Consider the following 10,716-nt stretch of genomic DNA (forward strand, 5'->3'; position numbering starts at 1 on the left):
AAATGACCCATCATCTTTCATTGCCCATGTAGATAGATCTGTCAGATCAGAAATGCCTTTTGTGCCAATTGCTAACCTCCAGCCAGGGCAATACATTGCCTGCATTTACGATAGGAACTGGTGGATTGGAAATATTTCTGAAATTTCAGTCGACAAGCATGATGCATTAATAAATTTTATGCATCCTCATGGACCAGCTAACTTCTTTCACTGGCCTGTGAGAAATGATGCATGCTGGATTCCCGAGCAGTCAATCATTGCAATAATTCCAGCACCAGCTGCAACAGCAATGGGCCGACAATACAGCTTCTCTGAACCGATTATGTTGCAAATTCAGCAACAATTCCAGACCACTTAGACTGAACATTATGGCTTGGGAACCAACAAAAGATACCCAATATTAGGCTTGGGATCCTAGGCAAAGACACCCACCCTCAGGCTTCGGAACCTGCGATAAAGAGACCGCCCGAGGCTCGCCTTGCACGGCTATCGGCCATGGCTCCTAGGCGATGGGGCTGCCAATTCTCGATAGACAGCATTATTACAATTCTTAACAGGATTATAATACCAATTCTTAGGGAATTGGTTGTGGTATAACCACCATGGACCAACGCAAGGGTTTGAATAGTGCAGTTACCATTCATTGCGTATTAATAAATAACACCATGTTCAGTGGCATTTTTCATTTCTTAAACTGAGAGACTCCAAAAAAATCCCCAATGATCCTTGTAGAGAAAAATGTGCTCTTTCTAATGATATCAGAATTAACATATTTTAGGGGTACCCTTTTTGAAAAATTTGACCTAAAAATAGGTAAAATTCGGTTTTTTTAAGTTTTTCATCATATGTGGGTGTGAATATTTCCACAAATACATATGCTTTGACCGTTATATTGCAGCAATGCAAAGTCATGTAGATGTTTGGTGTACAGGGCAAAGCACCAGTTACTATTGGTTTTTGGTCTTGAGTTATATATGGGCAAAGTTTGGCATAAATTTTATGCGACGCGTTTTTCAAGCTACTTTGACACAAAATTGCAGCCGAAACATTGTTTTGTCATAGCCGGTAATAATTTTATCGTGTTTAGCAGCAAAAGTTGAGCTAGTATGCCAAATTTCAGCATCATAGCCAGTATAGAACTCTAATGGCTATGTGCCAAAGTTTGCAAAATCCTCTTAGCTGAAGCCGCAGGCTTGGTGGAACCTCCAGTGAAAGGTCAACAGTGCCCAATGTATTTGAGATCTGGCCCTAAAAATTTACAGAACCTCTTTTCAAACATACATGTACATCCTTATAAATTTTCTGCAAAATCGGAGAAGGTCGAGTGGGGACCACTGGTCCACTTGACATGGAATGACCCTATAGGTGAATTTAATGAAAATGTAGAGTCCCTGTGGGTGGAGATAAGGGGAGGGGGAAAAATAATAAATTACTGATAGGGGTTTGTTATAAGTCTCCAAAAATAATGGAAGCAATGGAGAATATCCTCGTAAAGCAAATAGATGAAGCTGCGACTCAAGGAGAAGTCATTATTATGGGGGACTTCAACTACCCTGAAATAGATTGGGGAACAGAAACCTGCAGTTCCAGCAAAGGTAATCGGTTTTTGACAACTATGAGAGACAATTACCTTTCACAACTGGTTCAGGACCCAACAAGGAGGGGGGCACTGCTAGACCTAATATTAACCAACAGGCCAGACCGCATATCAAATATAAGGGTTGGGGGTCACTTGGGGAATAGTGATCACAAAATAATAAGTTTTCATGTATCCTTTAATCAAATGTGTAGTAGAGGGGTTACAAGGACACTAAACTTCAGGAGGGCAAATTTCCAACGGATCTTGGTGCAATTAACTGGGACGATATCCTGAGACATAAAAGTACACAAAGAAAATGGGAGACGTTTATTAGCATCCTGGATAGGACCTGTGCACAGTATATACCGTATGGGAATAAACATACTAGAAATAGGAGGAAACCAATATGGCTAAATAGAGCTGTAAGGGGCGGAATAAGTGACAAAAAGAAAGCATTTAGAGAATTAAAGGAAGTAGGTAGTGAGGAGGCATTAAATAAATATAGAAAATTAAATAAATTCTGTAAAAAGCAAATCAAGGCAGCAAAGATTGAGACAGAGAGACTCATTGCCAGAGAGAGTAAAAATAGTCCCAAAATATTCTTTAACTACGTAAATATTAAGAAACTAAAAAATGATAGTGTTGGACCCCTTAAAAATAGTCTGGGTGAAATGGTGGATGAGGATGAGGAAAAAGCCAATATGCTAAATGACTTTTTTTCATCAGTATTTACAAAAGAAAATCCCATGGCAGACAAAATGACTAGTGATAAAAATTCCCAATTAAATGTCACCTGCTTAACCCAGCAGGAAGTACAGCGGCGTCTAAAAATCACTAAAATTTACAAATCTCCGGGCCTATATGGGATACACCCCCGAGTACTGCAGGAATTAAGTACAGTCATTGATAGACCATTATTTTTAATCTTTAAAGACTCCATAATAACAGGGTCTGTACCACAGGACTGGCGTATAGCAAATGTGGTGCCAATATTCAAAAAGGGGACAAAAACTGAACTCGGTAATTATAGGCCAGTAAGCTTAACCTCTACTGTGGGTAAAATCCTGGAGGGCATTCTAAGGGATGCTATACTGGAGTATCTGAAGAGGAATAACCTCATGACCCAGTATCAGCATGGGTTTACTAGGGACCGTTCATGTCAGACTAATTTGATCAGCTTCTATGAAGAGGTAAGTTCCGGACTGGACCAAGGGAACCCAGTGGATGTAGTGTATATGGACTTTTCAAAAGCTTTTGATACGGTGCCACACAAAAGGTTGTTACATAAAATGAGAATAATGGGGATAGGGGAAAATATGTGTAAGTGGATTGAGAGCTGGCTCAGGGATAGGAAACAAAGGGTGGTTATTAATGGAGCACACTCGGACTGGGTCGCGGTTAGCAGTGGGGTACCACAGGGGTCAGTATTGGGCCCTCTTCTTTTTAACATAAATTAATGACCTTGTAGGGGACATTCAGAGTAGAATTTCAATATTTGCAGATGACACTAAACTCTGCAGGGTAATCAATACAGGGGAGGACAATTTTATATTACAGGATGATTTATGTAAACTAGAAGCTTGGGCTGATAAATGGCAAATGAGCTTTAATGGGGATAAATGTAAGGTCATGCACTTGGGTAGAAATAATAAGATGTATAACTATGTGCTTAATTCTAAAACTCTGGGTAAAACCGTCAATGAAAAAGACCTGGGTGTATGGGTGGATGACAAACTCATATTCAGTGGCCAGTGTCAGGCAGCTGCTACAAAGGCAAATAAAATAATGGGATGCATTAAAAGAGGCATAGATGCTCATGAGGAGAACATAATTTTACCTCTATACAAGTCACTAGTGCGACCACACTTAGAATACTGTGCACAGTTCTGGTCTCTGGTGTATAAGAAAGACACAGCTGTACTGGAGCGGGTGCAGAGAAGAGCGACCAAGGTTATTAGAGGACTGGGGGGTCTGCAATACCAAGATAGGTTATTACACTTGGGGCTATTTAGTTTGGAAAAACGAAGACTAAGGGGTGATCTCTGTTATGATCCTAGTGGCAAGGATCGCAAGTTGACTAGCTAAGTAACTAAACCGAAGACCAGCTCTGGGGAAGTGGTATCTGGATTGACCGCAACCTGATCCTATCCGCAAACAACTATAGGCAGCCGTGGAACGTTACCTGAAAATCCTAGACGTCTCTTCACGGCCTGAGAAACTACCTATTCCTAGAGGGAAAGTAAAGTCCTTACTTGCCTCAGAGAAATGACCCCAAAGATATAGAAAAGCCCCCCACAAATATTAACGGTGAGTTAAGGGGAAAGCACAAACGCAGAGATGAAATAGATTTAGCAAATGAGGCCCGCTAACACTAGATAGCAGAAAATAGGAAGGGAGCTGTGCGGTCAATAGAAAACCCTAAGCAAAATATCCACGCAGAGATTGCTCGAGCCCCCGCACCAACTAACGGTGCGGGGGAGGCAACTCCATACCCCAGAGCTTACAGCAGCAAGAACTCACATATTAGCAAGCTGAACTAAACTCATAATACACAGAAATCATATTGCAGACTGATGAGCAAAAAATAATCAAACAGAAACTTAGCTTCTCCAGAAGAGACTGAAAACGAAGATAATCAGGGGAGATCAGAATAGCACTGAATACATCGACAGCCGGCAACAAGTGGAGGTGAAGCAGAGCTAAATAGGAAACTCCCTAGTGCATAACGAGGCAGCTGATCAGCCACAGATCCACAGGATAACAAACAAAGCCACCAGGGGGAGCCCAAAAACAAAACTCACACAATACCACCTGTGACCACAAGAGGGAGCCCGAAAACAGAGTTCACAACAGTACCCCCCCTTGAGGAGGGGTCACCGAACCCTCATCAAAAACCCCCAGGGCGATCAGGGTGAGCCACATGGAAGGCACGAACCAAATCAGCCGCATGAACATCAGAGGCGACAACCCAGGAATTATCCTCCTGACCATAGCCCTTCCACTTAACCAAATACTGAAGCCTCCGTCGAGAAATACGAGAATCCAAGATCTTCTCCACCACGTATTCCAATTCTCCCTCAACCAGCACAGGGGCAGGAGGCTCAACCGAAGGAACCACAGGCACCACATACCTCCGCAACAACGACCGATGGAACACATTATGAATAGCAAACGATGCTGGGAGGTCCAAACGAAATGACACAGGGTTAAGGACTTCCAAAATCTTATAAGGACCGATAAACCGAGGCTTGAACTTGGGAGAGGAGACCTTCATAGGAACAAAGCGAGAAGACAACCACACCAAGCCCCCAACGCGAAGTCGGGGACCCACACAGCGACGGCGGTTGGCAAAGCGCTGAGCCTTCTCTTGTGACAGCTTCAAATTGTCCACCACATGATCCCAAATCTGATGCAACCTATCCACCACAAGATCCACTCCAGGACAGTCAGAAGGCTCCACCTGACCCGAGGAAAAACGAGGATGAAACCCCGAATTACAAAAAAAAAGGCGAAACCAAAGTAGCAGAACTAGCCCGATTATTAAGGGCAAATTCGGCCAATGGCAAAAAAGCCACCCAGTCGTCCTGATCAGCAGAAACAAAACATCTTAAATAGGTTTCCAAGGTCTGATTAGTTCGCTCGGTCTGGCCATTCGTCTGAGGATGGAAGGCCGACGAAAAAGACAAATCAATGCCCATCTTAGCACAAAAGGTCCGCCAAAATCTAGACACAAACTGGGATCCTCTGTCGGAAACAATATTCTCAGGGATCCCATGCAAACGAACCACATTTTGAAAAAACAGCGGAACCAACTCGGAGGAGGAAGGCAACTTAGGCAAGGGCACCAAATGGACCATCTTAGAAAAACGATCACACACCACCCAGATGACAGACATTCTCTGAGAGACAGGGAGATCTGAAATAAAATCCATGGAAATGTGCGTCCAAGGCCTCTTCGGGACAGGCAAAGGTAACAGCAAACCACTGGCACGAGAACAGCAAGGCTTAGCCCGAGCACAAATTCCACAAGACTGCACAAAGGAACGCACATCCCGCGACAAGGAAGGCCACCAAAAGGACCTGGCCACCAAATCTCTGGTACCAAATATTCCAGGATGGCCTGCCAACACCGAAGAATGAACCTCGGAAATAACTCTGTTGGTCCATCTATCTGGGACAAACAGTCTCTCCGGTGGACAACGGTCAGGTCTATCCGCCTGAAACTCCTGCAGCACTCGTCGCAAATCTGGGGAGATGGCAGACAAAATCACCCCTTCTCTGAGGATACCAGCCGGCTCAGAATCTCCAGGAGAGTCAGGCACAAAACTCCTAGAAAGAGCATCAGCCTTCACATTCTTCGAGACCACGAAATCAAAACGAGAGAAAAACAACGACCAACGAGCCTGTCTAGGATTCAGCCGCTTGGCCGACTCGAGATAAATCAGATTCTTGTGATCAGTCAAGACCACCACACGATGCTTAGCTCCCTCGAGCCAATGTCGCCACTCATCAAATGCCCACTTCATAGCCAACAACTCCCGATTACCGACATCATAATTCCGCTCGGCAGGCGAAAACTTTCTTGAAAAGAAAGCACATGGCTTCATCACAGAGCCATCAGAGCTTCTCTGCGACAAAACAGCCCCCGCTCCAATCTCAGAAGCATCAACCTCGACCTGGAAAGGAAGAGAGACATCTGGCTGACATAAGACCGGAGCCGAGGAAAACCGGCGCTTCAGCTCCCAAAAGGCCTCCACAGCCGCAGGAGACCAATTAGTAACATCAGAACCCTTCTTGGTCAAATCCGTCAAAGGCTTAACAACACCAGAAAAATTAGCGATGAAGCGACGGTAAAAATTAGCAAAACCCAAGAACTTCTGAAGACTCTTAACAGATGTAGGCTGAGTCCAGTCATGAATAGCCTGAACCTTGACTGGGTCCATCTCAATAGTAGAAGGGGAAAAAATGAAACCCAAAAAAGAAACCTTCTGGACTCCAAAAAGACATTTTGAGCCCTTCACAAATAAAGCATTGGCACGTAGGACCTGAAACACCATCCTGACCTGCCTAACATGGGACTCCCAATCATCAGAAAAAAACAGAATATCATCCAGATACACAATCATAAATTTATCCAGATACTCGCGGAAGATGTCGTGCATGAAGGACTGAAAGACAGAAGGAGCGTTAGAAAGTCCAAAAGGCATCACCAAGTACTCGAAATGGCCTTCGGGCGTATTAAATGCAGTTTTCCATTCATCACCCTGCTTAATACGCACAAGGTTATACGCACCACGAAGATCTATCTTGGCGAACCAACTAGACCCCCTAATGCGAGCAAACAGATCAGATAACAATGGCAAAGGATACTGAAATTTGACCGTGATTTTATTTAGAAGGCGATAATCAATACAAGGTCTCAGGGAACCATCCTTCTTAGCCACAAAAAAGAATCCCGCACCCAGAGGGGAGGAGGAGGGGCGAATAAGTCCTTTCTCCAAAGACTCCTTTATATAACTCCGCATAGCAGCATGCTCCGGCACTGACAAATTGAAAAGTCGTCCCTTAGGAAACTTACTACCAGGAATCAAATTTATAGCACAATCACAATCCCTATGAGGAGGTAGAGAACTGTTTTTGGGCTCATCAAATACATCCTGGTAGTCCGACAAAAACGCAGGGACTTCAGAAGGAGTGGATGAAGCAATTGACACCACAGGAGCGTCGCCATGAATTCCCTGGCAACCCCAACTTGACACAGACATTGCTTTCCAATCCAGGACTGGATTATGAGTCTGCAACCATGGCAGACCCAACACGACAACATCATGCAAATTATGCAGAACAAGAAAGCGAATCACCTCCTGATGAACAGGAGTCATGCACATGGTCACTAGCGTCCAGTACTGAGGTTTATTCATAGCCAATGGTGTAGCATCAATACCCCTTAGTGGAATAGGGAATTTTAAAGGCTCCAAAACAAAACCACAGCGCCGGGCAAATGACAAATCCATCAGGCTCAGGGCAGTACCTGAATCTACAAAAGCCATAACCGGGTAAGATGACAGGGAACAAATCAGGGTAACAGACAAAATGAACTTAGGCTGTAAAGTACCGATGGTGACAGATTTATCAATTTTTTTTGTGCACTTAGAGCATGCTGAGATAACATGAGCTGAGTCACCACAGTAAAAGCACAACCCATTTTGCCGTCTATAATTTTGCCGTTCACTTCTGGTCAGAATTCTATCACATTGCATAGACTCAGGTGTCTGTTCAGAAGACACCGCCAAATGGTGCGCAGGTTTGCGCTCCCGCAAACGCCAATCAATCTGAATGGCCAGAGTCATTGACTCATTCAGACCTGCAGGCGTAGGAACCCCACCATGACATTCTTAATGGCTTCAGAAAGACCCTTTCTGAAATTTGCAGCCAGGGCACACTCATTCCATTGAGTAAACACCGACCATTCCGAAATTTCTGGCAATACACCTCTGCTTCATCTTGCCCCTGAGAAAGGGCCAACAAAGCTTTTTCAGCCTGGTTCTCAAGATTAGGTTCCTCATAGAGCAATCCAAGGGCCAGAAAAAACGCATCCACACTGAGCAATGCAGGATCCCCTGGCGCCAATGCGAAGGCCCAATCTTGAGGGTCGCCACGCAAGAAAGAAATAATAATCTTAACTTGCTGAACGGAATCACCAGAGGAACGAGGTTTCAAAGAAAGAAACAATTTGCAATTGTTCTTAAAATTCAGGAACCTAGATCTATCTCCAGAAAACAACTCCGGAATAGGTATTCTAGGCTCTGACATAGGACTGTGAACAACAAAATCCTGAATACTTTGTACCCTTGCAGCAAGATGATCTACACTGGAGGCCAAACTCTGGATATCCATGTCAGCAGCTGAACTCAGAGCCACACCAAGATTAAGAGGAGGAGAGAAGCTAGACACACAGCAGCTAGACACACGGCAGCAAAAAAAAAAAAAAAATTCCTCAAGGCTTCTCTTCTCCTGCTTCTGCCATGCAATTAACACTTTATGGGCTGGATGTACTGTTATGATCCTAGTGGCAAGGATCGCAAGTTGACTAGCTAAGTAACTAAACCGAAGACCAGCTCTGGGGAAGTGGTATCTGGATTGACCGCAACCTGATCCTATCCGCAAACAACTATAGGCAGCCGTGGAACGTTACCTGAAAATCCTAGACGTCTCTTCACGGCCTGAGAAACTACCTATTCCTAGAGGGAAAGTAAAGTCCTTACTTGCCTCAGAGAAATGACCCCAAAGATATAGAAAAGCCCCCCACAAATATTAACGGTGAGTTAAGGGGAAAGCACAAACGCAGAGATGAAATAGATTTAGCAAATGAGGCCCGCTAACACTAGATAGCAGAAAATAGGAAGGGAGCTGTGCGGTCAATAGAAAACCCTAAGCAAAATATCCACGCAGAGATTGCTCGAGCCCCCGCACCAACTAACGGTGCGGGGGAGGCAACTCCGTACCCCAGAGCTTACAGCAGCAAGAACTCACATATTAGCAAGCTGAACTAAACTCATAATACACAGAAATCATATTGCAGACTGATGAGCAAAAAATAATCAAACAGAAACTTAGCTTCTCCAGAAGAGACTGAAAATGAAGATAATCAGGGTAGATCAGAATAGCACTGAATACATCGACAGCCGGCAACAAGTGGAGGTGAAGCAGAGCTAAATAGGAAACTCCCTAGTGCATAACGAGGCAGCTGATCAGCCACAGATCCGCAGGATAACAAACAAAGCCACCAGGGGGAGCCCAAAAACAAAACTCACACAATACCACCTGTGACCACAAGAGGGAGCCCGAAAACAGAGTTCACAACAGATCTCATTTTAATGTATAAATAAATGAGGGGACAGTACAAAGACCTTTCTGATTATCTTTTTAACCCCTTAATGACCGCCAATACATCTTTTAACTGACCTGAGATATAAGAGAATAGCCTCCCCATACAGGTGACAATCCAGTTAATGTCGGCTGTACACTATAGCTGACAACTTGCTGTATCAGCCACGATCACTGTTTGCACCATCCAAATCTGTTTAACCCCTTAGATGCTGCTGTCAATAGTGACTACATCATTATAAATGGTTAACGGAGTGTGGGGTCTTCCTCTTTATCCCTATTGGTGCCCTCAGATCATGATTGTGTGGTCCCGATGTTTGCCATGGCAATTCATGACCAAATAGCGGCCTTAAAGTCTGACGGCTGTTGTAAACTGTTCAGAAGTTAGCCGCATTTAGGTGGTAAAAATACACATTTTCATTTCTGTCATACCACTTTGCATTAATTCCTGTAAAGCACCTGAAGGGTTAATAAACTACCTGACTGCAGTTTTCAATATGTCAGGGGATACTGTTTTTAAAATGGTATAACTTTTGGGGGTTTCCCAATCTATGAGACCCCTAAAGTCACTTCAAACATGGATAGGTCCCTAAAATAATGAATTTTGTAAATTTCCTTGAAAAAAAGAAAAATTGCTGCTACATTTTTAAACCTCCTAAAATGCTAACAAAATAAAATAACATTTTTCAAATGGTCCAGATGTAAAGCTGACATGTGGGAAATGTTATTTATTAATGGTTTGCTGTGGTATGACCACCTGGATTAAAGGGATAAACTTTCTAATTTCGAAAATTGCAAATTTTTTAACATTTTTCTCAAATTTTTGGTATTTTTTATAAATAAATACAAAACATATTGACCTAAATTTATCATTATCATAAAGTATAATGTGTCATGAAAAAAACACTCAAAATCACTGGGATTTGTTGAAGCGTTGCAGAGTTATTACCACATAAAGTGACACTGGTCAGATTTCAAAAATTTGGCTCCGTCACTAAGGGGTTAATCATAGACCTGAGACAGGGACAAGGGGGCTATACGTCTGGAGGAAAGAAGGTTTAAGCATAATAACAGACGCGGATTCTTTACTGTAAGAGCAGTGAGACTATGGAACTCTCTGCCGTATGATGTTGTAACTAATGAGTGATTCATTACTTAAATTTAAGAAGGGACTGGATACCTTTCTGGAAAAGTATAATGTTACAGGGTATATACACTAGATTCCTTGATAAGGCGTTGATCCAGGGAAC

Source organism: Ranitomeya variabilis, chromosome 1, assembly GCF_051348905.1.
Source record: "Ranitomeya variabilis isolate aRanVar5 chromosome 1, aRanVar5.hap1, whole genome shotgun sequence".
Classification (NCBI taxonomy): domain Eukaryota; kingdom Metazoa; phylum Chordata; class Amphibia; order Anura; family Dendrobatidae; genus Ranitomeya; species Ranitomeya variabilis.